This window comes from Schistocerca piceifrons, chromosome 2 (assembly GCF_021461385.2).
Source record: "Schistocerca piceifrons isolate TAMUIC-IGC-003096 chromosome 2, iqSchPice1.1, whole genome shotgun sequence".
NCBI classification, from domain to species: domain Eukaryota; kingdom Metazoa; phylum Arthropoda; class Insecta; order Orthoptera; family Acrididae; genus Schistocerca; species Schistocerca piceifrons.
The window spans coordinates 43,571,494-43,596,214 of record NC_060139.1 but is presented as its reverse complement, the minus strand read 5'-3'; the positions used below and the strand labels follow the sequence as shown (position 1 = coordinate 43,596,214).

Genomic DNA, 24,721 nt, shown 5'->3' with positions numbered 1-24,721 from the left:
TGTCGTGTGTGCATTCGCGAACGAGAGAAAGTCTGAGGCAAGTTCGAGTGAACAAGGATGGACTCCCCGGGTCCGTCGTTTCCGTAGTGTAGCGGTTATCACGTCTGCTTCACACGCAGAAGGTCCCCGGTTCGATCCCGGGCGGGAACAGAATTTTCCTGCCTATGTCGTATTGTCCTCCAATGAGCCACGTCGTGTGTGGATCTGCTGCATGTCCCTTCGTTTTGCAAGTACCACATTTATTGAATTTTTTAGTTACGATGGCAACATCACTACAAGTTGTCTGTGAAGTAAGGTGCACACAAGCAGTTTCCGTGGTGTAGCGGTTATCACGTCAGCCTAACACGCAGAAGGTCCCCGGTTCGATCCCGGGCGGAAACACTTTTTCATCACTTTAAGCAAGACGTACTAACATGCATCTGCTACCATCTGTACCCGAAACCTTCGTAATCGCCTTCACGCGTCGGACCCGAGTGTCAATTGCTCACATCGAATAAGAAATTCATTTGATATTGACGGCGAGCTTTTTGCGCTGACTCAGCCACTGACGTGCGATCAGTTTGCACAAAACGCTAGGGCTCGTCCGGGATTTGAACCCGGGACCTCCTGCACCCTAAGCAGGAATCATACCCCTACACCAACGAGCCCTGTGACACGGCGAATGCCAATTATTCCAGTCCATCGATGTCGTCCAGGGTGCCCTGGAAGTCTCGTGTACGCTGGCGGGATGGGGCCGGCGCGAATTCCCGCGGTCGGCGGCCTTCCTGGGCTACTGGTACCTTCATGTAGAGCTGCCGCTGGGCTCGCACTGCCTGCTGTTGAGAAAGTGATTGCTTTTGCTGATATGACTTGCAATAAGGACTGCGCGAAACGCCGCTATCTCGTTAGGGGTGCTACGGCAGACACCCTCTCGAGCACCCCGAAGACTTCTTGAGCCCTCGGCTGTGATGGGTTCCAGGCTGACAAAAGAACTGTCGTGTGTGCATTCGCGAACGAGAGAAAGTCTGAGGCAAGTTCGAGTGAACAAGGATGGACTCCCCGGGTCCGTCGTTTCCGTAGTGTAGCGGTTATCACGTCTGCTTCACACGCAGAAGGTCCCCGGTTCGATCCCGGGCGGGAACAGAATTTTCCTGCCTATGTCGTATTGTCCTCCAATGAGCCACGTCGTGTGTGGATCTGCTGCATGTCCCTTCGTTTTGCAAGTACCACATTTATTGAATTTTTTAGTTACGATGGCAACATCACTACAAGTTGTCTGTGAAGTAAGGTGCACACAAGCAGTTTCCGTGGTGTAGCGGTTATCACGTCAGCCTAACACGCAGAAGGTCCCCGGTTCGATCCCGGGCGGAAACACTTTTTCATCACTTTAAGCAAGACGTACTAACATGCATCTGCTACCATCTGTACCCGAAACCTTCGTAATCGCCTTCACGCGTCGGACCCGAGTGTCAATTGCTCACATCGAATAAGAAATTCATTTGATATTGACGGCGAGCTTTTTGCGCTGACTCAGCCACTGACGTGCGATCAGTTTGCACAAAACGCTAGGGCTCGTCCGGGATTTGAACCCGGGACCTCCTGCACCCTAAGCAGGAATCATACCCCTACACCAACGAGCCCTGTGACACGGCGAATGCCAATTATTCCAGTCCATCGATGTCGTCCAGGGTGCCCTGGAAGTCTCGTGTACGCTGGCGGGATGGGGCCGGCGCGAATTCCCGCGGTCGGCGGCCTTCCTGGGCTACTGGTACCTTCATGTAGAGCTGCCGCTGGGCTCGCACTGCCTGCTGTTGAGAAAGTGATTGCTTTTGCTGATATGACTTGCAATAACGACTGCGCGAAACGCCGCTATCTCGTTAGGGGTGCTACGGCAGACACCCTCTCGAGCACCCCGAAGACTTCTTGAGCCCTCGGCTGTGATGGGTTCCAGGCTGACAAAAGAACTGTCGTGTGTGCATTCGCGAACGAGAGAAAGTCTGAGGCAAGTTCGAGTGAACAAGGATGGACTCCCCGGGTCCGTCGTTTCCGTAGTGTAGCGGTTATCACGTCTGCTTCACACGCAGAAGGTCCCCGGTTCGATCCCGGGCGGGAACAGAATTTTCCTGCCTATGTCGTATTGTCCTCCAATGAGCCACGTCTTGTGTGGATCTGCTGCATGTCCCTTCGTTTTGCAAGTACCACATTTATTAAATTTTTTAGTTACGATGGCAACATCACTACAAGTTGTCTGTGAAGTAAGGCACACACAAGCAGTTTCCGTGGTGTAGCGGTTATCACGTCTGCCTAACACGCAGAAGGTCCCCAGTTCGATCCCGGGCGGAAACACTTTTTCATCACTTTAAGCAAGACGTACTAACATGCATCTGCTACCATCTGTACCCGAAACCTTCGTAATCGCCTTCACGCGTCGGACCCGAGTGTCAATTGCTCACATCGAATAAGAAATTCATTTGATATTGACGGCGAGCTTTTTGCGCTGACTCAGCCACTGACGTGCGATCAGTTTGCACAAAACGCTAGGGCTCGTCCGGGATTTGAACCCGGGACCTCCTGCACCCTAAGCAGGAATCATACCCCTACACCAACGAGCCCTGTGACACGGCGAATGCCAATTATTCCAGTCCATCGATGTCGTCCAGGGTGCCCTGGAAGTCTCGTGTACGCTGGCGGGATGGGGCCGGCGCGAATTCCCGCGGTCGGCGGCCTTCCTGGGCTACTGGTACCTTCATGTAGAGCTGCCGCTGGGCTCGCACTGCCTGCTGTTGAGAAAGTGATTGCTTTTGCTGATATGACTTGCAATAAGGACTGCGCGAAACGCCGCTATCTCGTTAGGGGTGCTACGGCAGACACCCTCTCGAGCACCCCGAAGACTTCTTGAGCCCTCGGCTGTGATGGGTTCCAGGCTGACAAAAGAACTGTCGTGTGTGCATTCGCGAACGAGAGAAAGTCTGAGGCAAGTTCGAGTGAACAAGGATGGACTCCCCGTGTCCGTCGTTTCCGTAGTGTAGCGGTTATCACGTCTGCTTCACACGCAGAAGGTCCCCGGTTCGATCCCGGGCGGGAACAGAATTTTCCTGCCTATGTCGTATTGTCCTCCAATGAGCCACGTCTTGTGTGGATCTGCTGCATGTCCCTTCGTTTTGCAAGTACCACATTTATTAAATTTTTTAGTTACGATGGCAACATCACTACAAGTTGTCTGTGAAGTAAGGTACACACAAGCAGTTTCCGTGGTGTAGCGGTTATCACGTCTGCCTAACACGCAGAAGGTCCCCAGTTCGATCCCGGGCGGAAACACTTTTTCATCACTTTAAGCAAGACGTACTAACATGCATCTGCTACCATCTGTACCCGAAACCTTCGTAATCGCCTTCACGCGTCGGACCCGAGTGTCAATTGCTCACATCGAATAAGAAATTCATTTGATATTGACGGCGAGCTTTTTGCGCTGACTCAGCCACTGACGTGCGATCAGTTTGCACAAAACGCTAGGGCTCGTCCGGGATTTGAACCCGTGACCTCCTGCACCCTAAGCAGGAATCATACCCCTAGACCAACGAGCCCTGTGACACGGCGAATGTCAATTATTCCAGTCCCTCGATGTCGTCCAGGGTGCCCTGGAAGTCTCGTGTACGCTGGCGGGATGGGGCCGGCGCGAATTCCCGCGGTCGGCGGCCTTCCTGGGCTACTGGTACCTTCATGTAGAGCTGCCGCTGGGCTCGCACTGCCTGCTGTTGAGAAAGTGATTGCTTTTGCTGATATGACTTGCAATAACGACTGCGCGAAACGCCGCTATCTCGTTAGGGGTGCTACGGCAGACACCCTCTCGAGCACCCCGAAGACTTCTTGAGCCCTCGGCTGTGATGGGTTCCAGGCTGACAAAAGAACTGTCGTGTGTGCATTCGCGAACGAGAGAAAGTCTGAGGCAAGTTCGAGTGAACAAGGATGGACTCCCCGGGTCCGTCGTTTCCGTAGTGTAGCGGTTATCACGTCTGCTTCACACGCAGAAGGTCCCCGGTTCGATCCCGGGCGGGAACAGAATTTTCCTGCCTATGTCGTATTGTCCTCCAATGAGCCACGTCTTGTGTGGATCTGCTGCATGTCCCTTCGTTTTGCAAGTACCACATTTATTAAATTTTTTAGTTACGATGGCAACATCACTACAAGTTGTCTGTGAAGTAAGGCACACACAAGCAGTTTCCGTGGTGTAGCGGTTATCACGTCTGCCTAACACGCAGAAGGTCCCCAGTTCGATCCCGGGCGGAAACACTTTTTCATCACTTTAAGCAAGACGTACTAACATGCATCTGCTACCATCTGTACCCGAAACCTTCGTAATCGCCTTCACGCGTCGGACCCGAGTGTCAATTGCTCACATCGAATAAGAAATTCATTTGATATTGACGGCGAGCTTTTTGCGCTGACTCAGCCACTGACGTGCGATCAGTTTGCACAAAACGCTAGGGCTCGTCCGGGATTTGAACCCGGGACCTCCTGCACCCTAAGCAGGAATCATACCCCTACACCAACGAGCCCTGTGACACGGCGAATGCCAATTATTCCAGTCCATCGATGTCGTCCAGGGTGCCCTGGAAGTCTCGTGTACGCTGGCGGGATGGGGCCGGCGCGAATTCCCGCGGTCGGCGGCCTTCCTGGGCTACTGGTACCTTCATGTAGAGCTGCCGCTGGGCTCGCACTGCCTGCTGTTGAGAAAGTGATTGCTTTTGCTGATATGACTTGCAATAAGGACTGCGCGAAACGCCGCTATCTCGTTAGGGGTGCTACGGCAGACACCCTCTCGAGCACCCCGAAGACTTCTTGAGCCCTCGGCTGTGATGGGTTCCAGGCTGACAAAAGAACTGTCGTGTGTGCATTCGCGAACGAGAGAAAGTCTGAGGCAAGTTCGAGTGAACAAGGATGGACTCCCCGTGTCCGTCGTTTCCGTAGTGTAGCGGTTATCACGTCTGCTTCACACGCAGAAGGTCCCCGGTTCGATCCCGGGCGGGAACAGAATTTTCCTGCCTATGTCGTATTGTCCTCCAATGAGCCACGTCTTGTGTGGATCTGCTGCATGTCCCTTCGTTTTGCAAGTACCACATTTATTAAATTTTTTAGTTACGATGGCAACATCACTACAAGTTGTCTGTGAAGTAAGGTACACACAAGCAGTTTCCGTGGTGTAGCGGTTATCACGTCTGCCTAACACGCAGAAGGTCCCCAGTTCGATCCCGGGCGGAAACACTTTTTCATCACTTTAAGCAAGACGTACTAACATGCATCTGCTACCATCTGTACCCGAAACCTTCGTAATCGCCTTCACGCGTCGGACCCGAGTGTCAATTGCTCACATCGAATAAGAAATTCATTTGATATTGACGGCGAGCTTTTTGCGCTGACTCAGCCACTGACGTGCGATCAGTTTGCACAAAACGCTAGGGCTCGTCCGGGATTTGAACCCGTGACCTCCTGCACCCTAAGCAGGAATCATACCCCTAGACCAACGAGCCCTGTGACACGGCGAATGTCAATTATTCCAGTCCCTCGATGTCGTCCAGGGTGCCCTGGAAGTCTCGTGTACACTGGCGGGATGGGGCCGGCGCGAATTCCCGCGGTCGGCGGCCTTCCTGGGCTACTGGTACCTTCATGTAGAGCTGCCGCTGGGCTCGCACTGCCTGCTGTTGAGAAAGTGATTGCTTTTGCTGATATGACTTGCAATAAGGACTGCGCGAAACGCCGCTATCTCGTTAGGGGTGCTACGGCAGACACCCTCTCGAGCACCCCGAAGACTTCTTGAGCCCTCGGCTGTGATGGGTTCCAGGCTGACAAAAGAACTGTCGTGTGTGCATTCGCGAACGAGAGAAAGTCTGAGGCAAGTTCGAGTGAACAAGGATGGACTCCCCGGGTCCGTCGTTTCCGTAGTGTAGCGGTTATCACGTCTGCTTCACACGCAGAAGGTCCCCGGTTCGATCCCGGGCGGGAACAGAATTTTCCTGCCTATGTCGTATTGTCCTCCAATGAGCCACGTCTTGTGTGGATCTGCTGCATGTCCCTTCGTTTTGCAAGTACCACATTTATTAAATTTTTTAGTTACGATGGCAACATCACTACAAGTTGTCTGTGAAGTAAGGTACACACAAGCAGTTTCCGTGGTGTAGCGGTTATCACGTCTGCCTAACACGCAGAAGGTCCCCAGTTCGATCCCGGGCGGAAACACTTTTTCATCACTTTAAGCAAGACGTACTAACATGCATCTGCTACCATCTGTACCCGAAACCTTCGTAATCGCCTTCACGCGTCGGACCCGAGTGTCAATTGCTCACATCGAATAAGAAATTCATTTGATATTGACGGCGAGCTTTTTGCGCTGACTCAGCCACTGACGTGCGATCAGTTTGCACAAAACGCTAGGGCTCGTCCGGGATTTGAACCCGGGACCTCCTGCACCCTAAGCAGGAATCATACCCCTACACCAACGAGCCCTGTGACACGGCGAATGCCAATTATTCCAGTCCATCGATGTCGTCCAGGGTGCCCTGGAAGTCTCGTGTACGCTGGCGGGATGGGGCCGGCGCGAATTCCCGCGGTCGGCGGCCTTCCTGGGCTACTGGTACCTTCATGTAGAGCTGCCGCTGGGCTCGCACTGCCTGCTGTTGAGAAAGTGATTGCTTTTGCTGATATGACTTGCAATAAGGACTGCGCGAAACGCCGCTATCTCGTTAGGGGTGCTACGGCAGACACCCTCTCGAGCACCCCGAAGACTTCTTGAGCCCTCGGCTGTGATGGGTTCCAGGCTGACAAAAGAACTGTCGTGTGTGCATTCGCGAACGAGAGAAAGTCTGAGGCAAGTTCGAGTGAACAAGGATGGACTCCCCGGGTCCGTCGTTTCCGTAGTGTAGCGGTTATCACGTCTGCTTCACACGCAGAAGGTTCCCGGTTCGATCCCGGGCGGGAACAGAATTTTCCTGCCTATGTCGTATTGTCCTCCAATGAGCCACGTCGTGTGTGGATCTGCTGCATGTCCCTTCGTTTTGCAAGTACCACATTTATTGAATTTTTTAGTTACGATGGCAACATCACTACAAGTTGTCTGTGAAGTAAGGTGCACACAAGCAGTTTCCGTGGTGTAGCGGTTATCACGTCAGCCTAACACGCAGAAGGTCCCCGGTTCGATCCCGGGCGGAAACACTTTTTCATCACTTTAAGCAAGACGTACTAACATGCATCTGCTACCATCTGTACCCGAAACCTTCGTAATCGCCTTCACGCGTCGGACCCGAGTGTCAATTGCTCACATCGAATAAGAAATTCATTTGATATTGACGGCGAGCTTTTTGCGCTGACTCAGCCACTGACGTGCGATCAGTTTGCACAAAACGCTAGGGCTCGTCCGGGATTTGAACCCGGGACCTCCTGCACCCTAAGCAGGAATCATACCCCTACACCAACGAGCCCTGTGACACGGCGAATGCCAATTATTCCAGTCCCTCGATGTCGTCCAGGGTGCCCTGGAAGTCTCGTGTACGCTGGCGGGATGGGGCCGGCGCGAATTCCCGCGGTCGGCGGCCTTCCTGGGCTACTGGTACCTTCATGTAGAGCTGCCGCTGGGCTCGCACTGCCTGCTGTTGAGAAAGTGATTGCTTTTGCTGATATGACTTGCAATAAGGACTGCGCGAAACGCCGCTATCTCGTTAGGGGTGCTACGGCAGACACCCTCTCGAGCACCCCGAAGACTTCTTGAGCCCTCGGCTGTGATGGGTTCCAGGCTGACAAAAGAACTGTCGTGTGTGCATTCGCGAACGAGAGAAAGTCTGAGGCAAGTTCGAGTGAACAAGGATGGACTCCCCGGGTCCGTCGTTTCCGTAGTGTAGCGGTTATCACGTCTGCTTCACACGCAGAAGGTCCTCGGTTCGATCCCGGGCGGGAACAGAATTTTCCTGCCTATGTCGTATTGTCCTCCAATGAGCCACGTCGTGTGTGGATCTGCTGCATGTCCCTTCGTTTTGCAAGTACCACATTTATTGAATTTTTTAGTTACGAAGGCAACATCACTACAAGTTGTCTGTGAAGTAAGGTGCACACAAGCAGTTTCCGTGGTGTAGCGGTTATCACGTCTGCCTAACACGCAGAAGGTCCCCGGTTCGATCCCGGGCGGAAACACTTTTTCATCACTTTAAGCAAGACGTACTAACATGCATCTGCTACCATCTGTACCCGAAACCTTCGTAATCGCCTTCACGCGTCGGACCCGAGTGTCAATTGCTCACATCGAATAAGAAATTCATTTGATATTGACGGCGAGCTTTTTGCGCTGACTCAGCCACTGACGTGCGATCAGTTTGCACAAAACGCTAGGGCTCGTCCGGGATTTGAACCCGGGACCTCCTGCACCCTAAGCAGGAATCATACCCCTACACCAACGAGCCCTGTGACACGGCGAATGCCAATCATTCCAGTCCATCGATGTCGTCCAGGGTGCCCTGGAAGTCTCGTGTACGCTGGCGGGATGGGGCCGGCGCGAATTCCCGCGGTCGGCGGCCTTCCTGGGCTACTGGTACCTTCATGTAGAGCTGCCGCTGGGCTCGCACTGCCTGCTGTTGAGAAAGTGATTGCTTTTGCTGATATGACTTGCAATAAGGACTGCGCGAAACGCCGCTATCTCGTTAGGGGTGCTACGGCAGACACCCTCTCGAGCACCCCGAAGACTTCTTGAGCCCTCGGCTGTGATGGGTTCCAGGCTGACAAAAGAACTGTCGTGTGTGCATTCGCGAACGAGAGAAAGTCTGAGGCAAGTTCGAGTGAACAAGGATGGACTCCCCGTGTCCGTCGTTTCCGTAGTGTAGCGGTTATCACGTCTGCTTCACACGCAGAAGGTCCCCGGTTCGATCCCGGGCGGGAACAGAATTTTCCTGCCTATGTCGTATTGTCCTCCAATGAGCCACGTCGTGTGTGGATCTGCTGCATGTCCCTTCGTTTTGCAAGTACCACATTTATTAAATTTTTTAGTTACGATGGCAACATCACTACAAGTTGTCTGTGAAGTAAGGTACACACAAGCAGTTTCCGTGGTGTAGCGGTTCTCACGTCTGCCTAACACGCAGAAGGTCCCCAGTTCGATCCCGGGCGGAAACACTTTTTCATCACTTTAAGCAAGACGTACTAACATGCATCTGCTACCATTTGTACCCGAAACCTTCGTAATCGCCTTCACGCGTCGGACCCGAGTGTCAATTGCTCACATCGAATAAGAAATTCATTTGATATTGACGGCGAGCTTTTTGCGCTGACTCAGCCACTGACGTGCGATCAGTTTGCACAAAACGCTAGGGCTCGTCTGGGATTTGAACCCGTGACCTACTGCACCCTAAGCAGGAATCATACCCCTAGACCAACGAGCCCTGTGACACGGCGAATGTCAATTATTCCAGTCCCTGGTTGTCGTCCAGGGTGCCCTGGAAGTCTCGTGTACGCTGGCGGGATGGGGCCGGCGGGAATTCCCGCGGTCGGCGGCCTTCCTGGGCTACTGGTACCTTCATGTAGAGCTGCCGCTGGGCTCGCACTGCCTGCTGTTGAGAAAGTGATTGCTTTTGCTGATATGACTTGCAATAAGGACTGCGCGAAACGCCGCTATCTCGTTAGGGGTGCTACGGCAGACACCCTCTCGAGCACCCCGAAGACTTCTTGAGCCCTCGGCTGTGATGGGTTCCAGGCTGACAAAAGAACTGTCGTGTGTGCATTCGCGAACGAGAGAAAGTCTGAGGCAAGTTCGAGTGAACAAGGATGGACTCCCCGGGTCCGTCGTTTCCGTAGTGTAGCGGTTATCACGTCTGCTTCACACGCAGAAGGTCCCCGGTTCGATCCCGGGCGGGAACAGAATTTTCCTGCCTATGTCGTATTGTCCTCCAATGAGCCACGTCGTGTGTGGATCTGCTGCATGTCCCTTCGTTTTGCAAGTACCACATTTATTGAATTTTTTAGTTACGATGGCAACATCACTACAAGTTGTCTGTGAAGTAAGGTGCACACAAGCAGTTTCCGTGGTGTAGCGGTTATCACGTCAGCCTAACACGCAGAAGGTCCCCGGTTCGATCCCGGGCGGAAACACTTTTTCATCACTTTAAGCAAGACGTACTAACATGCATCTGCTACCATCTGTACCCGAAACCTTCGTAATCGCCTTCACGCGTCGGACCCGAGTGTCAATTGCTCACATCGAATAAGAAATTCATTTGATATTGACGGCGAGCTTTTTGCGCTGACTCAGCCACTGACGTGCGATCAGTTTGCACAAAACGCTAGGGCTCGTCCGGGATTTGAACCCGGGACCTCCTGCACCCTAAGCAGGAATCATACCCCTACACCAACGAGCCCTGTGACACGGCGAATGCCAATTATTCCAGTCCATCGATGTCGTCCAGGGTGCCCTGGAAGTCTCGTGTACGCTGGCGGGATGGGGCCGGCGCGAATTCCCGCGGTCGGCGGCCTTCCTGGGCTACTGGTACCTTCATGTAGAGCTGCCGCTGGGCTCGCACTGCCTGCTGTTGAGAAAGTGATTGCTTTTGCTGATATGACTTGCAATAAGGACTGCGCGAAACGCCGCTATCTCGTTAGGGGTGCTACGGCAGACACCCTCTCGAGCACCCCGAAGACTTCTTGAGCCCTCGGCTGTGATGGGTTCCAGGCTGACAAAAGAACTGTCGTGTGTGCATTCGCGAACGAGAGAAAGTCTGAGGCAAGTTCGAGTGAACAAGGATGGACTCCCCGGGTCCGTCGTTTCCGTAGTGTAGCGGTTATCACGTCTGCTTCACACGCAGAAGGTCCTCGGTTCGATCCCGGGCGGGAACAGAATTTTCCTGCCTATGTCGTATTGTCCTCCAATGAGCCACGTCGTGTGTGGATCTGCTGCATGTCCCTTCGTTTTGCAAGTACCACATTTATTGAATTTTTTAGTTACGAAGGCAACATCACTACAAGTTGTCTGTGAAGTAAGGTGCACACAAGCAGTTTCCGTGGTGTAGCGGTTATCACGTCTGCCTAACACGCAGAAGGTCCCCGGTTCGATCCCGGGCGGAAACACTTTTTCATCACTTTAAGCAAGACGTACTAACATGCATCTGCTACCATCTGTACCCGAAACCTTCGTAATCGCCTTCACGCGTCGGACCCGAGTGTCAATTGCTCACATCGAATAAGAAATTCATTTGATATTGACGGCGAGCTTTTTGCGCTGACTCAGCCACTGACGTGCGATCAGTTTGCACAAAACGCTAGGGCTCGTCCGGGATTTGAACCCGGGACCTCCTGCACCCTAAGCAGGAATCATACCCCTACACCAACGAGCCCTGTGACACGGCGAATGCCAATCATTCCAGTCCATCGATGTCGTCCAGGGTGCCCTGGAAGTCTCGTGTACGCTGGCGGGATGGGGCCGGCGCGAATTCCCGCGGTCGGCGGCCTTCCTGGGCTACTGGTACCTTCATGTAGAGCTGCCGCTGGGCTCGCACTGCCTGCTGTTGAGAAAGTGATTGCTTTTGCTGATATGACTTGCAATAAGGACTGCGCGAAACGCCGCTATCTCGTTAGGGGTGCTACGGCAGACACCCTCTCGAGCACCCCGAAGACTTCTTGAGCCCTCGGCTGTGATGGGTTCCAGGCTGACAAAAGAACTGTCGTGTGTGCATTCGCGAACGAGAGAAAGTCTGAGGCAAGTTCGAGTGAACAAGGATGGACTCCCCGGGTCCGTCGTTTCCGTAGTGTAGCGGTTATCACGTCTGCTTCACACGCAGAAAGTCCCCGGTTCGATCCCGGGCGGGAACAGAATTTTCCTGCCTATGTCGTATTGTCCTCCAATGAGCCACGTCGTGTGTGGATCTGCTGCATGTCCCTTCGTTTTGCAAGTACCACATTTATTGAATTTTTTAGTTACGATGGCAACATCACTACAAGTTGTCTGTGAAGTAAGGTGCACACAAGCAGTTTCCGTGGTGTAGCGGTTATCACGTCAGCCTAACACGCAGAAGGTCCCCGGTTCGATCCCGGGCGGAAACACTTTTTCATCACTTTAAGCAAGACGTACTAACATGCATCTGCTACCATCTGTACCCGAAACCTTCGTAATCGCCTTCACGCGTCGGACCCGAGTGTCAATTGCTCACATCGAATAAGAAATTCATTTGATATTGACGGCGAGCTTTTTGCGCTGACTCAGCCACTGACGTGCGATCAGTTTGCACAAAACGCTAGGGCTCGTCCGGGATTTGAACCCGGGACCTCCTGCACCCTAAGCAGGAATCATACCCCTACACCAACGAGCCCTGTGACACGGCGAATGCCAATTATTCCAGTCCATCGATGTCGTCCAGGGTGCCCTGGAAGTCTCGTGTACGCTGGCGGGATGGGGCCGGCGCGAATTCCCGCGGTCAGCGGCCTTCCTGGGCTACTGGTACCTTCATGTAGAGCTGCCGCTGGGCTCGCACTGCCTGCTGTTGAGAAAGTGATTGCTTTTGCTGTATGACTTGCAATAAGGACTGCGCGAAACGCCGCTATCTCGTTAGGGGTGCTACGGCAGACACCCTCTCGAGCACCCCGAAGACTTCTTGAGCCCTCGGCTGTGATGGGTTCCAGGCTGACAAAAGAACTGTCGTGTGTGCATTCGCGAACGAGAGAAAGTCTGAGGCAAGTTCGAGTGAACAAGGATGGACTCCCCGTGTCCGTCGTTTCCGTAGTGTAGCGGTTATCACGTCTGCTTCACACGCAGAAGGTCCCCGGTTCGATCCCGGGCGGGAACAGAATTTTCCTGCCTATGTCGTATTGTCCTCCAATGAGCCACGTCGTGTGTGGATCTGCTGCATGTCCCTTCGTTTTGCAAGTACCACATTTATTGAATTTTTTAGTTACGATGGCAACATCACTACAAGTTGTCTGTGAAGTAAGGTGCACACAAGCAGTTTCCGTGGTGTAGCGGTTATCACGTCAGCCTAACACGCAGAAGGTCCCCGGTTCGATCCCGGGCGGAAACACTTTTTCATCACTTTAAGCAAGACGTACTAACATGCATCTGCTACCATCTGTACCCGAAACCTTCGTAATCGCCTTCACGCGTCGGACCCGAGTGTCAATTGCTCACATCGAATAAGAAATTCATTTGATATTGACGGCGAGCTTTTTGCGCTGACTCAGCCACTGACGTGCGATCAGTTTGCACAAAACGCTAGGGCTCGTCCGGGATTTGAACCCGGGACCTCCTGCACCCTAAGCAGGAATCATACCCCTACACCAACGAGCCCTGTGACACGGCGAATGCCAATTATTCCAGTCCATCGATGTCGTCCAGGGTGCCCTGGAAGTCTCGTGTACGCTGGCGGGATGGGGCCGGCGCGAATTCCCGCGGTCGGCGGCCTTCCTGGGCTACTGGTACCTTCATGTAGAGCTGCCGCTGGGCTCGCACTGCCTGCTGTTGAGAAAGTGATTGCTTTTGCTGATATGACTTGCAATAAGGACTGCGCGAAACGCCGCTATCTCGTTAGGGGTGCTACGGCAGACACCCTCTCGAGCACCCCGAAGACTTCTTGAGCCCTCGGCTGTGATGGGTTCCAGGCTGACAAAAGAACTGTCGTGTGTGCATTCGCGAACGAGAGAAAGTCTGAGGCAAGTTCGAGTGAACAAGGATGGACTCCCCGTGTCCGTCGTTTCCGTAGTGTAGCGGTTATCACGTCTGCTTCACACGCAGGAGGTCCCCGGTTCGATCCCGGGCGGGAACAGAATTTTCCTGCCTATGTCGTATTGTCCTCCAATGAGCCACGTCGTGTGTGGATCTGCTGCATGTCCCTTCGTTTTGCAAGTACCACATTTATTAAATTTTTTAGTTACGATGGCAACATCACTACAAGTTGTCTGTGAAGTAAGGTACACACAAGCAGTTTCCGTGGTGTAGCGGTTCTCACGTCTGCCTAACACGCAGAAGGTCCCCAGTTCGATCCCGGGCGGAAACACTTTTTCATCACTTTAAGCAAGACGTACTAACATGCATCTGCTACCATTTGTACCCGAAACCTTCGTAATCGCCTTCACGCGTCGGACCCGAGTGTCAATTGCTCACATCGAATAAGAAATTCATTTGATATTGACGGCGAGCTTTTTGCGCTGACTCAGCCACTGACGTGCGATCAGTTTGCACAAAACGCTAGGGCTCGTCCGGGATTTGAACCCGTGACCTACTGCACCCTAAGCAGGAATCATACCCCTAGACCAACGAGCCCTGTGACACGGCGAATGTCAATTATTCCAGTCCCTGGTTGTCGTCCAGGGTGCCCTGGAAGTCTCGTGTACGCTGGCGGGATGGGGCCGGCGGGAATTCCCGCGGTCGGCGGCCTTCCTGGGCTACTGGTACCTTCATGTAGAGCTGCCGCTGGGCTCGCACTGCCTGCTGTTGAGAAAGTGATTGCTTTTGCTGATATGACTTGCAATAAGGACTGCGCGAAACGCCGCTATCTCGTTAGGGGTGCTACGGCAGACACCCTCTCGAGCACCCCGAAGACTTCTTGAGCCCTCGGCTGTGATGGGTTCCAGGCTGACAAAAGAACTGTCGTGTGTGCATTCGCGAACGAGAGAAAGTCTGAGGCAAGTTCGAGTGAACAAGGATGGACTCCCCGGGTCCGTCGTTTCCGTAGTGTAGCGGTTATCACGTCTGCTTCACACGCAGAAGGTCCCCGGTTCGATCCCGGGCGGGAACAGAATTTTCCTGCCTATGTCGTATTGTCCTCCAATGAGCCACGTCGTGTGTGGATCTGCTGCATGTCCCTTCGTTTTGCAAGTACCACATTTATTGAATTTTTTAGTTACGATGGCAACATCACTACAAGTTGTCTGTGAAGTAAGGTGCACACAAGCAGTTTCCGTGGTGTAGCGGTTATCACGTCAGCCTAACACGCAGAAGGTCCCCGGTTCGATCCCGGGCGGAAACACTTTTTCATCACTTTAAGCAAGACGTACTAACATGCATCTGCTACCATCTGTACCCGAAACCTTCGTAATCGCCTTCACGCGTCGGACCCGAGTGTCAATTGCTCACATCGAATAAGAAATTCATTTGATATTGACGGCGAGCTTTTTGCGCTGACTCAGCCACTGACGTGCGATCAGTTTGCACAAAACGCTAGGGCTCGTCCGGGATTTGAACCCGGGACCTCCTGCACCCTAAGCAGGAATCATACCCCTACACCAACGAGCCCTGTGACACGGCGAATGTCAATTATTCCAGTCCATCGATGTCGTCCAGGGTGCCCTGGAAGTCTCGTGTACGCTGGCGGGATGGGGCCGGCGCGAATTCCCGCGGTCGGCGGCCTTCCTGGGCTACTGGTACCTTCATGTAGAGCTGCCGCTGGGCTCGCACTGCCTGCTGTTGAGAAAGTGATTGCTTTTGCTGATATGACTTGCAATAAGGACTGCGCGAAACGCCGCTATCTCGTTAGGGGTGCTACGGCAGACACCCTCTCGAGCACCCCGAAGACTTCTTGAGCCCTCGGCTGTGATGGGTTCCAGGCTGACAAAAGAACTGTCGTGTGTGCATTCGCGAACGAGAGAAAGTCTGAGGCAAGTTCGAGTGAACAAGGATGGACTCCCCGGGTCCGTCGTTTCCGTAGTGTAGCGGTTATCACGTCTGCTTCACACGCAGAAGGTCCCCGGTTCGATCCCGGGCGGGAACAGAATTTTCCTGCCTATGTCGTATTGTCCTCCAATGAGCCACGTCTTGTGTGGATCTGCTGCATGTCCCTTCGTTTTGCAAGTACCACATTTATTAAATTTTTTAGTTACGATGGCAACATCACTACAAGTTGTCTGTGAAGTAAGGTACACACAAGCAGTTTCCGTGGTGTAGCGGTTATCACGTCTGCCTAACACGCAGAAGGTCCCCAGTTCGATCCCGGGCGGAAACACTTTTTCATCACTTTAAGCAAGACGTACTAACATGCATCTGCTACCATCTGTACCCGAAACCTTCGTAATCGCCTTCACGCGTCGGACCCGAGTGTCAATTGCTCACATCGAATAAGAAATTCATTTGATATTGACGGCGAGCTTTTTGCGCTGACTCAGCCACTGACGTGCGATCAGTTTGCACAAAACGCTAGGGCTCGTCCGGGATTTGAACCCGTGACCTCCTGCACCCTAAGCAGGAATCATACCCCTAGACCAACGAGCCCTGTGACACGGCGAATGTCAATTATTCCAGTCCCTCGATGTCGTCCAGGGTGCCCTGGAAGTCTCGTGTACGCTGGCGGGATGGGGCCGGCGCGAATTCCCGCGGTCGGCGGCCTTCCTGGGCTACTGGTACCTTCATGTAGAGCTGCCGCTGGGCTCGCACTGCCTGCTGTTGAGAAAGTGATTGCTTTTGCTGATATGACTTGCAATAAGGACTGCGCGAAACGCCGCTATCTCGTTAGGGGTGCTACGGCAGACACCCTCTCGAGCACCCCGAAGACTTCTTGAGCCCTCGGCTGTGATGGGTTCCAGGCTGACAAAAGAACTGTCGTGTGTGCATTCGCGAACGAGAGAAAGTCTGAGGCAAGTTCGAGTGAACAAGGATGGACTCCCCGTGTCCGTCGTTTCCGTAGTGTAGCGGTTACCACGTCTGCTTCACACGCAGAAGGTCCCCGGTTCGATCCCGGGCGGGAACAGAATTTTCCTGCCTATGTCGTATTGTCCTCCAATGAGCCACGTCTTGCGTGGATCTGCTGCATGTCCCTTCGTTTTGCAAGTACCACATTTATTAAATTTTTTAGTTACGATGGCAACATCACTACAAGTTGTCTGTGAAGTAAGGTACACACAAGCAGTTTCCGTGGTGTAGCGGTTATCACGTCTGCCTAACACGCAGAAGGTCCCCAGTTCGATCCCGGGCGGAAACACTTTTTCATCACTTTAAGCAAGACGTACTAACATGCATCTGCTACCATCTGTACCCGAAACCTTCGTAATAGCCTTCACGCGTCGGACCCGAGTGTCAATTGCTCACATCGAATAAGAAATTCATTTGATATTGACGGCGAGCTTTTTGCGCTGACTCAGCCACTGACGTGCGATCAGTTTGCACAAAACGCTAGGGCTCGTCCGGGATTTGAACCCGTGACCTCCTGCACCCTAAGCAGGAATCATACCCCTACACCAACGAGCCCTGTGACACGGCGAATGTCAATTATTCCAGTCCCTCGATGTCGTCCAGGGTGCCCTGGAAGTCTCGTGTACGCTGGCGGGATGGGGCCGGCGCGAATTCCCGCGGTCGGCGGCCTTCCTGGGCTACTGGTACCTTCATGTAGAGCTGCCGCTGGGCTCGCACTGCCTGCTGTTGAGAAAGTGATTGCTTTTGCTGATATGACTTGCAATAAGGACTGCGCGAAACGCCGCTATCTCGTTAGGGGTGCTACGGCAGACACCCTCTCGAGCACCCCGAAGACTTCTTGAGCCCTCGGCTGTGATGGGTTCCAGGCTGACAAAAGAACTGTCGTGTGTGCATTCGCGAACGAGAGAAAGTCTGAGGCAAGTTCGAGTGAACAAGGATGGACTCCCCGGGTCCGTCGTTTCCGTAGTGTAGCGGTTATCACGTCTGCTTCACACGCAGAAGGTCCCCGGTTCGATCCCGGGCGGGAACAGAATTTTCCTGCCTATGTCGTATTGTCCTCCAATGAGCCACGTCGTGTGTGGATCTGCTGCATGTCCCTTCGTTTTGAAAGTACCACATTTATTAAATTTTTTAGTTACGATGGCAACATCACTACAAGTTGTCTGTGAAGTAAGGTACACACAAGCAGTTTCCGTGGTGTAGCGGTTCTCACGTCTGCCTAACACGCAGAAGGTCCCCAGTTCGATCCCGGGCGGAAACACTTTTTCATCACTTTAAGCAAGACGTACTAACATGCATCTGCTACCATTTGTACCCGAAACCTTCGTAATCGCCTTCACGCGTCGGACCCGAGTGTCATTTGCTCACATCGAATAAGAAATTCATTTGATATTGACGGCGAGCTTTTTGCGCTGACTCAGCCACTGACGTGCGATCAGTTTGCACAAAACGCTAGGGCTCGTCCGGGATTTGAACCCGTGACCTACTGCACCCTAAGCAGGAATCATACCCCTTTTTTTTTTTTTTTTTTTTGTTTTTTTTTTTTTTTTTTTTTTTTTTTTTTTTTTTTTTTTTTTTTTTTTTTTGGGCCTCCCTTCTCCCCACACAGCCCATCCATACGCTCACCTTTTTGTGCCTTCTTCGGCTAGCTTCTGCGCTTTTTTTGGAGATTTTTTTTATTATTTTTAATTTTTTTTTTATTTTAATTTTTTTTATGTATATATTTTGCGGTGGTATATCTCAGGATCACTACCTCTCAAGCTCGTCTTCACTTAGTAATGGCATGAATGTTTCCGTGTCGTTCTGCTTTCATCGATGTTTGAGTTGCTTGAAGGCTTGATTCAATGTTGACATCTCTTAGCGTTGAGAGTATGTTCGCCGAGATGGCCGCCGTGCTGTTTCCTTGCAGTTATTCACTAAAGTAACTGGTGTGTTCCTTGAGTTGGTGGAGACAAAATCAACAAGAGCATATGTTTCTCTTTCAGCATCATAGATAATAAGGAGAAAATAAAGGTCCGTGTTGAGGAAAACGGGTATCTGGAAAGAAATACTGCCTCGTCTGAGTGAAACTTCATCAAATTAAACTATACGTGTCTTCTGGGGAACGTAAAGAAACAGAAATAAATATTGGCTCCACAAGTTTAGCATCCTGTTGCATGCTGCTTCTCTTCGGCCTTAGGTGCACACATTGTACCAACCATGAAACAATAAAGTCCGGAGAACTGACAAAGAGATACCCTGATAATAGAAGAAAGAAATAAAAAGCAATAATCGTACTCAATAGTTCGCACACTTAAAGTTTTCCATCATTCAAAGCAACGGTGAGAAATTTCTGAAATTTTTCTTTATATTTTCGTAATCGTTTGATCGCGTAATATTCGGCAATAAGATACATATGAAAATCAGAAAGTGTAGGCGTTTTAGTCGTCAGCATATAATAGAGGTACTGTCCAATTAACCAGGTATAGCTATTATTTTTAGATTTCGGAAATAATTGCCAGTCCGGGTGGAGTATATCCTGCAGTTGTATTGCGGATGGCGACGTTCTATTAATAAGAGCCAGTTTCATTCTCGTCCAGTTCCAGATTTGCGTTTGATCTCTGCAGTATAATATGTGTTGCAACGTTTCCACATGTCCACATGCGTCGCAAGTCGGCGTAGGCCGTAATTGGATCATACACAATTTCTCTCCCGTGGGCATCACCTCGTTCACAACATCATACCACAAGGAACGTACTCGGGAACGAAGAAGAGGAGTGCTGATATTCATCCAAATTTGTCGCCAGTTCTTGCGAGGATACTTCATTTCTATAGAGTTATTCTGTTGCCGATTCGTAAATACACTGTAGACAGCCGCAGCAGTGAATGTTTGCAGGTGTTGATGCACGTAGCTGGACTCCACGTAATATCGGCGAATATGAACGAGCTCGGGATGGATAGGTCCAACATTTATCGGTGGCGTCATATCCGGTGGTCGTAACTGCTGGAACAGACGTGCCGTAAGACCTGTCTGACTACATCGTAAGATCCTTGATGTTCGAGCTAGAAAAATCGCTAAGCACTGTAATTCAACATCTTTAAGGGCTAGACCACCTTTATAGTGAGGTAAAGCGGTAGCCTTGAAAGCGACTTTAAAAATATTACCTCGCCAAACGTACCAGCCTGCAAGAGCTAAAATTCTGTTTGCAATATCGGTAGGAATAGGGAGAACAGCGGCAACATGGTAAATCTTGCTGAGAACATAATAATTGACGAAATGTGCTCTCTGAATCCTATCTAAAGACCGCATATTGTGCTCTCGAATCAAAGCTCGAAGGACGTTGAGCTTCTGTTCCCAATTCACTCTCACCATTTCCCGCGGATTCGAAGTGAGAATCAAACCAAGGTGCTTGAGTTGGTTGGTTGCCTCTAACCAAACGGTGTTCGCAAAGCGAGCCTGCGGACCTAAATGCAAGACTTTGGATTTCCGTTCGTTAAGGCGTGCACCGCAGGCGCTGGCATACTGTTGTACAAGCCGTCGCACGGTGTCGAAATCTTCGTTGTTGTTGATAAGGACGCTAATATCGTCCGCATAGGCATGACAGACGGTCTTTGTATTCAGCGTTTGAAGACCCGGTAAGGTGACGCAAAACGTCTTCAGTAGTGGCTCTATAGCAATGGCGAAAAGAGTCGTAGAAAGCGGGCACCCTTGTCGCAAACCTTGTTGAATGGGCACAGGGGCTGTTAACTGGCCGTTGAATTTCACGCGGGAAGACGTATTGCAGATACAGTTTCTTATTATCTGTACGAATTGCTGGTTGAAACCCAGTTTTTCCACCGTTCTGAACAGAAATCCGTGGTTAGTCCTATCAAATGCCTTATCGAAGTCAAAAAAGACTATTGCCAACGTGGTCTTGCAAATCCAAGTCAAATATGCAATATCTCGGTATTCGCACAGGGCGTCTATCATTGATCGGCCAGTAACCACGTTCATGTGATATGAACCAAGAACTTTACGAAGGACTGGCTTGAGTCTGGCATTGATAATCCTAGTAAAGATTTTGAAATCTGCATTGAGTAGGGTGATTGGTCGTAAGTTATTGAGTGAAGTCCCCGGTGACGGTTTGGAGACTAAGACTATCATGCCCTCAGTAAACTGCGATGGAAGAGCAGTATTCATTAACAATTCATTATACATGATAGTCAGTTCGTCGCCGAAAACATCCCAGTACCGAAGATAAAATTCAATCGGCAAACCGTCTAAGCCTGCAGCTTTTCCTTTCGCCGCAGACGTAATGATAGACTTCACTTCGAAGTTAGTTATGGTTGCCAGGAGCTGTGCGTGGTCGTCCGGATCCACCGATGCCGTAATGTTAGACAAAAATTCCTCTCCCGCCTCTACATCTGTGTCATGCAGTGAGTAAAGTTGCCGGAAATGATTCCGAATAAAAGTCTTAAGCTCGCCTTGCTCATCATAAACACGACCTTCGTCTTCTGTCAGTTGAGTAATGATTTTTTGTCTGCCCCTTTTAGCTTCCCGTATGACGTGGTACAAGGACGCAGACTCATTAAAGGTGTCATCGGAAGAGCGTGCCCGGACTTGGGCTCCTGCCAGAGACTCACGAACCAAAGCGGTGATTTTGGCTTTGGTACGTTTAATGCGTAGGAGATTGCCAGGCAGTGCAGAGGAATCGTTATACAACTGGCGGAGAGCGGTAAAATAAAACTCCAACGTCTGTTTCTTCCAGTACGCCTTAGCCCTGGCAAACTGACAAATACATTTCTTTATGTGCGGCTTCACTAACTCCGTCCACCAATGAACACGCTCCCTATATCTTTGTCGTCGCTGGAGGCACCATTGCCACGTTGCAATAAGATCCTTCTTCAGGTCGCCGTCGTTCAACAGGGCGACGTTCAGTTGCCAGACGCCTCGACCCAAAAAGGTTTTCTGCGAGACATGCCGAAGCGTGATGTGATACGCACAGTGGTCGCTAAAATTAACAGGCCATATTTCACAATCCCTGGCAGCGCTTAAAATGTCTTTAGATACATAAAACCTATCCAGGCGACTAGCGGAGGCAGCGGTAACATACGTATATCCGGCGACCTGCGGGCGAAGTGAGCACCAGGTATCTTGTAAGTCCAGCCCATCAATTAAATCTCGCAACTCCAAACAAAAATTAAAATTCGGACACTGGTCTTCTCTGCGTACAACACAATTAAAATCGCCGCCCAATAAAATCCTCGAACAACCACAGGATAATAATGGTACAATTTCATCGCGATAAAAAACACTCCTATCCCTTCGGCCTGTAGATCCAGTCGGGGCGTAGACGTTGATCAAAAGCAAATCTTCGAATTGTACGACAATCCCTCTACCCGTTTCTAAAATCGCTCGAGGTCTGCAAGTGATGCCCGCTTTGTACAAAATTGCAGTCCCTGCCTCATCGCCGATATTGATGATGGCCTCATAGCCCGTGACATTCCCGACCTTGGGTGTGACGACTTCTTGTAAGAAAACGATATCTATATCGGCGGCGTACATATAGTCAGTCAAACATTTTAATTTGACATCAGATGTTATTCGATTTATATTAGCAGTTGCAATTTTGTAATCCCGCATTAGAAAGGGCAATACTATGTTATTGCGTATCGTCGGCCCAGGACGGCTGCTTGCTCGACCCCGGCGGGGGAGTAGTATCCATAAAAGCATCGTGTCCAGAACTGTCGACATGCATCACCACATCGATCTCCTCTGAATGCTGCACGACCTGTACTCCATCGTCTGTAACGATTCTCTCACATTCATCGGTCCGGAACTGCTTGATTGTACGTTGCAGTTTCTGTTCAAGAGTGCGAGTTTCCTCGTCACTCTGCTTACGGACCGATTTCTTTTGTCGTCCTTTCTTCAGAGGACGGACGTCCTCAACGTGTTCGTTGATGTCGGGTTTCGCAGCGGTAAGAGTAGCACCCGCGGGAGACTGTTCGTTGCCGGAAACTGCGCTTAGCGGAGAAGACACTTCAAGGGGATGGGAAACTCGCGGCTGGTTACCAGAGTCCTCAGGTGGAAGACTCTCCGCAGATGGGTGCAGATGTTGATTGGGCAATCCTGGCGGAAGTTCCACACGGACCACGCCAGCATCAGAAGGGCGCGAATTTCCGGCCCCGTCGATTGCATAGTTGTCCACGTCAGAATCAACGGGCAGTCGGCTCGCCGTAGCTGTGTTTACATCGGCGGCGGTCACGTCAGGCACAACCTCAGCCGCGTGCTGCTGTGGCGCGCTAACGACAGACGGACCGACAAGGCTCTCGGCATACGTCGGCCTATTGCCATCCTGCCCTGCTGCAAGGGCATCACGTTGTCGCAAAACACGACGCACTGGTTTAGCACGGGGACACGCGGCCTTCAGATGGTCCGTAGAGCCACAAAGTACACAAGTACGTGGTTGCCCCTCGTACATAACGAGTGCCCGGAAGCCTTGTATCACGACATTCGACGGGATATGCTTCGAGAGGTCAATTCGCGCTACCCTGACACCATTATCCACATTGAAGTGTTTAAGTCCACCCCACTGCTCTTGGTGAATGTCCAATACGTTCCCATACTGGGACAGACATTGCCGAATACGTGCAAGTTCAATTTCAAATGGTAGGTTGAACACACGGACCGTGCGCAGACCTAACCCAGCATGGGTAACGACAACTTTACAAATTTCACCATCAGAATTAACGAACTCGGCAGTACCCTTAGTTAAGTCCATTACACGTAAACAAGGCTCGTCACTAACAAGTTTCACGTAGACAGCATTCGCCAGGAAATCGTATGAAAATCCTAAAACTTCCTCGTCTGTAAGACTCAATCTGTCGAAGAAGAAATCGACTAATTCGTGGACCTGTGGTCGGCTAAAACCGAACGGGAATTGGAAACGCAACGTGTAACGGCGTAACTGATCATCCATGGCAAAGGCCATGATGTACTTACAAGGCCCAACCAGCTGCAGGCGCCGCCAAACACGCGCAGAGCGAGCACTCCGGCACGTCTGCACACGGCCGCTGCTGCGGCGGAACATTACCCCTAGACCAACGAGCCCTGTGACACGGCGAATGCCAATTATTCCAGTCCATCGATGTCGTCCAGGGTGCCCTGGAAGTCTCGTGTACGCTGGCGGGATGGGGCCGGCGCGAATTCCCGCGGTCGGCGGCCTTCCTGGGCTACTGGTACCTTCATGTAGAGCTGCCGCTGGGCTCGCACTGCCTGCTGTTGAGAAAGTGATTGCTTTTGCTGATATGACTTGCAATAAGGACTGCGCGAAACGCCGCTATCTCGTTAGGGGTGCTACGGCAGACACCCTCTCGAGCACCCCGAAGACTTCTTGAGCCCTCGGCTGTGATGGGTTCCAGGCTGACAAAAGAACTGTCGTGTGTGCATTCGCGAACGAGAGAAAGTCTGAGGCAAGTTCGAGTGAACAAGGATGGACTCCCCGGGTCCGTCGTTTCCGTAGTGTAGCGGTTATCACGTCTGCTTCACACGCAGAAGGTCCCCGGTTCGATCCCGGGCGGGAACAGAATTTTCCTGCCTATGTCGTATTGTCCTCCAATGAGCCACGTCGTGTGTGGATCTGCTGCATGTCCCTTCGTTTTGCAAGTACCACATTTATTGAATTTTTTAGTTACGATGGCAACATCACTACAAGTTGTCTGTGAAGTAAGGTGCACACAAGCAGTTTCCGTGGTGTAGCGGTTATCACGTCAGCCTAACACGCAGAAGGTCCCCGGTTCGATCCCGGGCGGAAACACTTTTTTATCACTTTAAGCAAGACGTACTAACATGCATCTGCTACCATCTGTACCCGAAACCTTCGTAATCGCCTTCACGCGTCGGACCCGAGTGTCAATTGCTCACATCGAATAAGAAATTCATTTGATATTGACGGCGAGCTTTTTGCGCTGACTCAGCCACTGACGTGCGATCAGTTTGCACAAAACGCTAGGGCTCGTCCGGGATTTGAACCCGGGACCTCCTGCACCCTAAGCAGGAATCATACCCCTACACCAACGAGCCCTGTGACACGGCGAATCCCAATTATTCCAGTCCATCGATGTCGTCCAGGGTGCCCTGGAAGTCTC

The 24,721-nt window shown here is 51.5% G+C and overlaps 56 non-coding genes across 56 annotated transcripts; 40 read left to right on the top strand and 16 right to left on the bottom strand.

Moving 5' to 3' along the window:
* The first annotated feature begins 77 nt into the window (after positions 1–77).
* Trnav-cac lies at positions 78–150 on the top strand. The gene has a single exon. It is a non-coding gene; the product is annotated as a tRNA-Val (tRNA).
* Positions 151–308: 158 nt separating this feature from the next.
* Positions 309–381, top strand: Trnav-aac. The gene has a single exon. It is a non-coding gene; the product is annotated as a tRNA-Val (tRNA).
* Positions 382–575: 194 nt separating this feature from the next.
* Positions 576–647, bottom strand: Trnap-agg. Its single transcript has one exon. It is a non-coding gene; the product is annotated as a tRNA-Pro (tRNA).
* A 402-nt stretch (positions 648–1,049) lies between these two features.
* Trnav-cac lies at positions 1,050–1,122 on the top strand. The gene has a single exon. It is a non-coding gene; the product is annotated as a tRNA-Val (tRNA).
* A 158-nt stretch (positions 1,123–1,280) lies between these two features.
* Positions 1,281–1,353, top strand: Trnav-aac. Its single transcript has one exon. It is a non-coding gene; the product is annotated as a tRNA-Val (tRNA).
* Positions 1,354–1,547: 194 nt separating this feature from the next.
* Trnap-agg lies at positions 1,548–1,619 on the bottom strand. Its single transcript has one exon. It is a non-coding gene; the product is annotated as a tRNA-Pro (tRNA).
* Positions 1,620–2,021: 402 nt separating this feature from the next.
* Trnav-cac lies at positions 2,022–2,094 on the top strand. The gene has a single exon. It is a non-coding gene; the product is annotated as a tRNA-Val (tRNA).
* A 158-nt stretch (positions 2,095–2,252) lies between these two features.
* Trnav-aac lies at positions 2,253–2,325 on the top strand. The gene has a single exon. It is a non-coding gene; the product is annotated as a tRNA-Val (tRNA).
* Positions 2,326–2,519: 194 nt separating this feature from the next.
* Trnap-agg lies at positions 2,520–2,591 on the bottom strand. Its single transcript has one exon. It is a non-coding gene; the product is annotated as a tRNA-Pro (tRNA).
* A 402-nt stretch (positions 2,592–2,993) lies between these two features.
* Trnav-cac lies at positions 2,994–3,066 on the top strand. The gene has a single exon. It is a non-coding gene; the product is annotated as a tRNA-Val (tRNA).
* Positions 3,067–3,224: 158 nt separating this feature from the next.
* Trnav-aac lies at positions 3,225–3,297 on the top strand. The gene has a single exon. It is a non-coding gene; the product is annotated as a tRNA-Val (tRNA).
* Positions 3,298–3,491: 194 nt separating this feature from the next.
* Positions 3,492–3,563, bottom strand: Trnap-agg. The gene has a single exon. It is a non-coding gene; the product is annotated as a tRNA-Pro (tRNA).
* Positions 3,564–3,965: 402 nt separating this feature from the next.
* Trnav-cac lies at positions 3,966–4,038 on the top strand. The gene has a single exon. It is a non-coding gene; the product is annotated as a tRNA-Val (tRNA).
* A 158-nt stretch (positions 4,039–4,196) lies between these two features.
* Trnav-aac lies at positions 4,197–4,269 on the top strand. Its single transcript has one exon. It is a non-coding gene; the product is annotated as a tRNA-Val (tRNA).
* A 194-nt stretch (positions 4,270–4,463) lies between these two features.
* Trnap-agg lies at positions 4,464–4,535 on the bottom strand. Its single transcript has one exon. It is a non-coding gene; the product is annotated as a tRNA-Pro (tRNA).
* Positions 4,536–4,937: 402 nt separating this feature from the next.
* On the top strand, positions 4,938–5,010 carry Trnav-cac. The gene has a single exon. It is a non-coding gene; the product is annotated as a tRNA-Val (tRNA).
* Positions 5,011–5,168: 158 nt separating this feature from the next.
* On the top strand, positions 5,169–5,241 carry Trnav-aac. Its single transcript has one exon. It is a non-coding gene; the product is annotated as a tRNA-Val (tRNA).
* Positions 5,242–5,435: 194 nt separating this feature from the next.
* On the bottom strand, positions 5,436–5,507 carry Trnap-agg. Its single transcript has one exon. It is a non-coding gene; the product is annotated as a tRNA-Pro (tRNA).
* A 402-nt stretch (positions 5,508–5,909) lies between these two features.
* Positions 5,910–5,982, top strand: Trnav-cac. Its single transcript has one exon. It is a non-coding gene; the product is annotated as a tRNA-Val (tRNA).
* A 158-nt stretch (positions 5,983–6,140) lies between these two features.
* Trnav-aac lies at positions 6,141–6,213 on the top strand. Its single transcript has one exon. It is a non-coding gene; the product is annotated as a tRNA-Val (tRNA).
* A 194-nt stretch (positions 6,214–6,407) lies between these two features.
* Trnap-agg lies at positions 6,408–6,479 on the bottom strand. The gene has a single exon. It is a non-coding gene; the product is annotated as a tRNA-Pro (tRNA).
* Positions 6,480–6,881: 402 nt separating this feature from the next.
* Trnav-cac lies at positions 6,882–6,954 on the top strand. Its single transcript has one exon. It is a non-coding gene; the product is annotated as a tRNA-Val (tRNA).
* Positions 6,955–7,112: 158 nt separating this feature from the next.
* Trnav-aac lies at positions 7,113–7,185 on the top strand. Its single transcript has one exon. It is a non-coding gene; the product is annotated as a tRNA-Val (tRNA).
* Positions 7,186–7,379: 194 nt separating this feature from the next.
* On the bottom strand, positions 7,380–7,451 carry Trnap-agg. The gene has a single exon. It is a non-coding gene; the product is annotated as a tRNA-Pro (tRNA).
* Positions 7,452–7,853: 402 nt separating this feature from the next.
* Trnav-cac lies at positions 7,854–7,926 on the top strand. The gene has a single exon. It is a non-coding gene; the product is annotated as a tRNA-Val (tRNA).
* Positions 7,927–8,084: 158 nt separating this feature from the next.
* Positions 8,085–8,157, top strand: Trnav-aac. Its single transcript has one exon. It is a non-coding gene; the product is annotated as a tRNA-Val (tRNA).
* A 194-nt stretch (positions 8,158–8,351) lies between these two features.
* Trnap-agg lies at positions 8,352–8,423 on the bottom strand. The gene has a single exon. It is a non-coding gene; the product is annotated as a tRNA-Pro (tRNA).
* Positions 8,424–8,825: 402 nt separating this feature from the next.
* On the top strand, positions 8,826–8,898 carry Trnav-cac. Its single transcript has one exon. It is a non-coding gene; the product is annotated as a tRNA-Val (tRNA).
* A 158-nt stretch (positions 8,899–9,056) lies between these two features.
* Trnav-aac lies at positions 9,057–9,129 on the top strand. The gene has a single exon. It is a non-coding gene; the product is annotated as a tRNA-Val (tRNA).
* A 668-nt stretch (positions 9,130–9,797) lies between these two features.
* Trnav-cac lies at positions 9,798–9,870 on the top strand. Its single transcript has one exon. It is a non-coding gene; the product is annotated as a tRNA-Val (tRNA).
* A 158-nt stretch (positions 9,871–10,028) lies between these two features.
* On the top strand, positions 10,029–10,101 carry Trnav-aac. Its single transcript has one exon. It is a non-coding gene; the product is annotated as a tRNA-Val (tRNA).
* A 194-nt stretch (positions 10,102–10,295) lies between these two features.
* Positions 10,296–10,367, bottom strand: Trnap-agg. The gene has a single exon. It is a non-coding gene; the product is annotated as a tRNA-Pro (tRNA).
* A 402-nt stretch (positions 10,368–10,769) lies between these two features.
* Positions 10,770–10,842, top strand: Trnav-cac. The gene has a single exon. It is a non-coding gene; the product is annotated as a tRNA-Val (tRNA).
* Positions 10,843–11,000: 158 nt separating this feature from the next.
* Trnav-aac lies at positions 11,001–11,073 on the top strand. Its single transcript has one exon. It is a non-coding gene; the product is annotated as a tRNA-Val (tRNA).
* Positions 11,074–11,267: 194 nt separating this feature from the next.
* On the bottom strand, positions 11,268–11,339 carry Trnap-agg. Its single transcript has one exon. It is a non-coding gene; the product is annotated as a tRNA-Pro (tRNA).
* Positions 11,340–11,741: 402 nt separating this feature from the next.
* Positions 11,742–11,814, top strand: Trnav-cac. The gene has a single exon. It is a non-coding gene; the product is annotated as a tRNA-Val (tRNA).
* A 158-nt stretch (positions 11,815–11,972) lies between these two features.
* Trnav-aac lies at positions 11,973–12,045 on the top strand. Its single transcript has one exon. It is a non-coding gene; the product is annotated as a tRNA-Val (tRNA).
* A 194-nt stretch (positions 12,046–12,239) lies between these two features.
* Positions 12,240–12,311, bottom strand: Trnap-agg. Its single transcript has one exon. It is a non-coding gene; the product is annotated as a tRNA-Pro (tRNA).
* Positions 12,312–12,712: 401 nt separating this feature from the next.
* Positions 12,713–12,785, top strand: Trnav-cac. Its single transcript has one exon. It is a non-coding gene; the product is annotated as a tRNA-Val (tRNA).
* A 158-nt stretch (positions 12,786–12,943) lies between these two features.
* On the top strand, positions 12,944–13,016 carry Trnav-aac. Its single transcript has one exon. It is a non-coding gene; the product is annotated as a tRNA-Val (tRNA).
* Positions 13,017–13,210: 194 nt separating this feature from the next.
* Positions 13,211–13,282, bottom strand: Trnap-agg. The gene has a single exon. It is a non-coding gene; the product is annotated as a tRNA-Pro (tRNA).
* A 402-nt stretch (positions 13,283–13,684) lies between these two features.
* On the top strand, positions 13,685–13,757 carry Trnav-cac. The gene has a single exon. It is a non-coding gene; the product is annotated as a tRNA-Val (tRNA).
* A 158-nt stretch (positions 13,758–13,915) lies between these two features.
* Trnav-aac lies at positions 13,916–13,988 on the top strand. Its single transcript has one exon. It is a non-coding gene; the product is annotated as a tRNA-Val (tRNA).
* A 668-nt stretch (positions 13,989–14,656) lies between these two features.
* On the top strand, positions 14,657–14,729 carry Trnav-cac. Its single transcript has one exon. It is a non-coding gene; the product is annotated as a tRNA-Val (tRNA).
* A 158-nt stretch (positions 14,730–14,887) lies between these two features.
* On the top strand, positions 14,888–14,960 carry Trnav-aac. The gene has a single exon. It is a non-coding gene; the product is annotated as a tRNA-Val (tRNA).
* Positions 14,961–15,154: 194 nt separating this feature from the next.
* Positions 15,155–15,226, bottom strand: Trnap-agg. The gene has a single exon. It is a non-coding gene; the product is annotated as a tRNA-Pro (tRNA).
* Positions 15,227–15,628: 402 nt separating this feature from the next.
* Trnav-cac lies at positions 15,629–15,701 on the top strand. Its single transcript has one exon. It is a non-coding gene; the product is annotated as a tRNA-Val (tRNA).
* Positions 15,702–15,859: 158 nt separating this feature from the next.
* On the top strand, positions 15,860–15,932 carry Trnav-aac. Its single transcript has one exon. It is a non-coding gene; the product is annotated as a tRNA-Val (tRNA).
* Positions 15,933–16,126: 194 nt separating this feature from the next.
* Trnap-agg lies at positions 16,127–16,198 on the bottom strand. Its single transcript has one exon. It is a non-coding gene; the product is annotated as a tRNA-Pro (tRNA).
* A 402-nt stretch (positions 16,199–16,600) lies between these two features.
* On the top strand, positions 16,601–16,673 carry Trnav-cac. The gene has a single exon. It is a non-coding gene; the product is annotated as a tRNA-Val (tRNA).
* A 158-nt stretch (positions 16,674–16,831) lies between these two features.
* Trnav-aac lies at positions 16,832–16,904 on the top strand. Its single transcript has one exon. It is a non-coding gene; the product is annotated as a tRNA-Val (tRNA).
* A 668-nt stretch (positions 16,905–17,572) lies between these two features.
* Trnav-cac lies at positions 17,573–17,645 on the top strand. The gene has a single exon. It is a non-coding gene; the product is annotated as a tRNA-Val (tRNA).
* Positions 17,646–17,803: 158 nt separating this feature from the next.
* On the top strand, positions 17,804–17,876 carry Trnav-aac. The gene has a single exon. It is a non-coding gene; the product is annotated as a tRNA-Val (tRNA).
* A 6,210-nt stretch (positions 17,877–24,086) lies between these two features.
* On the top strand, positions 24,087–24,159 carry Trnav-cac. Its single transcript has one exon. It is a non-coding gene; the product is annotated as a tRNA-Val (tRNA).
* Positions 24,160–24,317: 158 nt separating this feature from the next.
* Trnav-aac lies at positions 24,318–24,390 on the top strand. The gene has a single exon. It is a non-coding gene; the product is annotated as a tRNA-Val (tRNA).
* A 194-nt stretch (positions 24,391–24,584) lies between these two features.
* Positions 24,585–24,656, bottom strand: Trnap-agg. The gene has a single exon. It is a non-coding gene; the product is annotated as a tRNA-Pro (tRNA).
* Between the last annotated feature and the right edge of the window lie 65 nt (positions 24,657–24,721).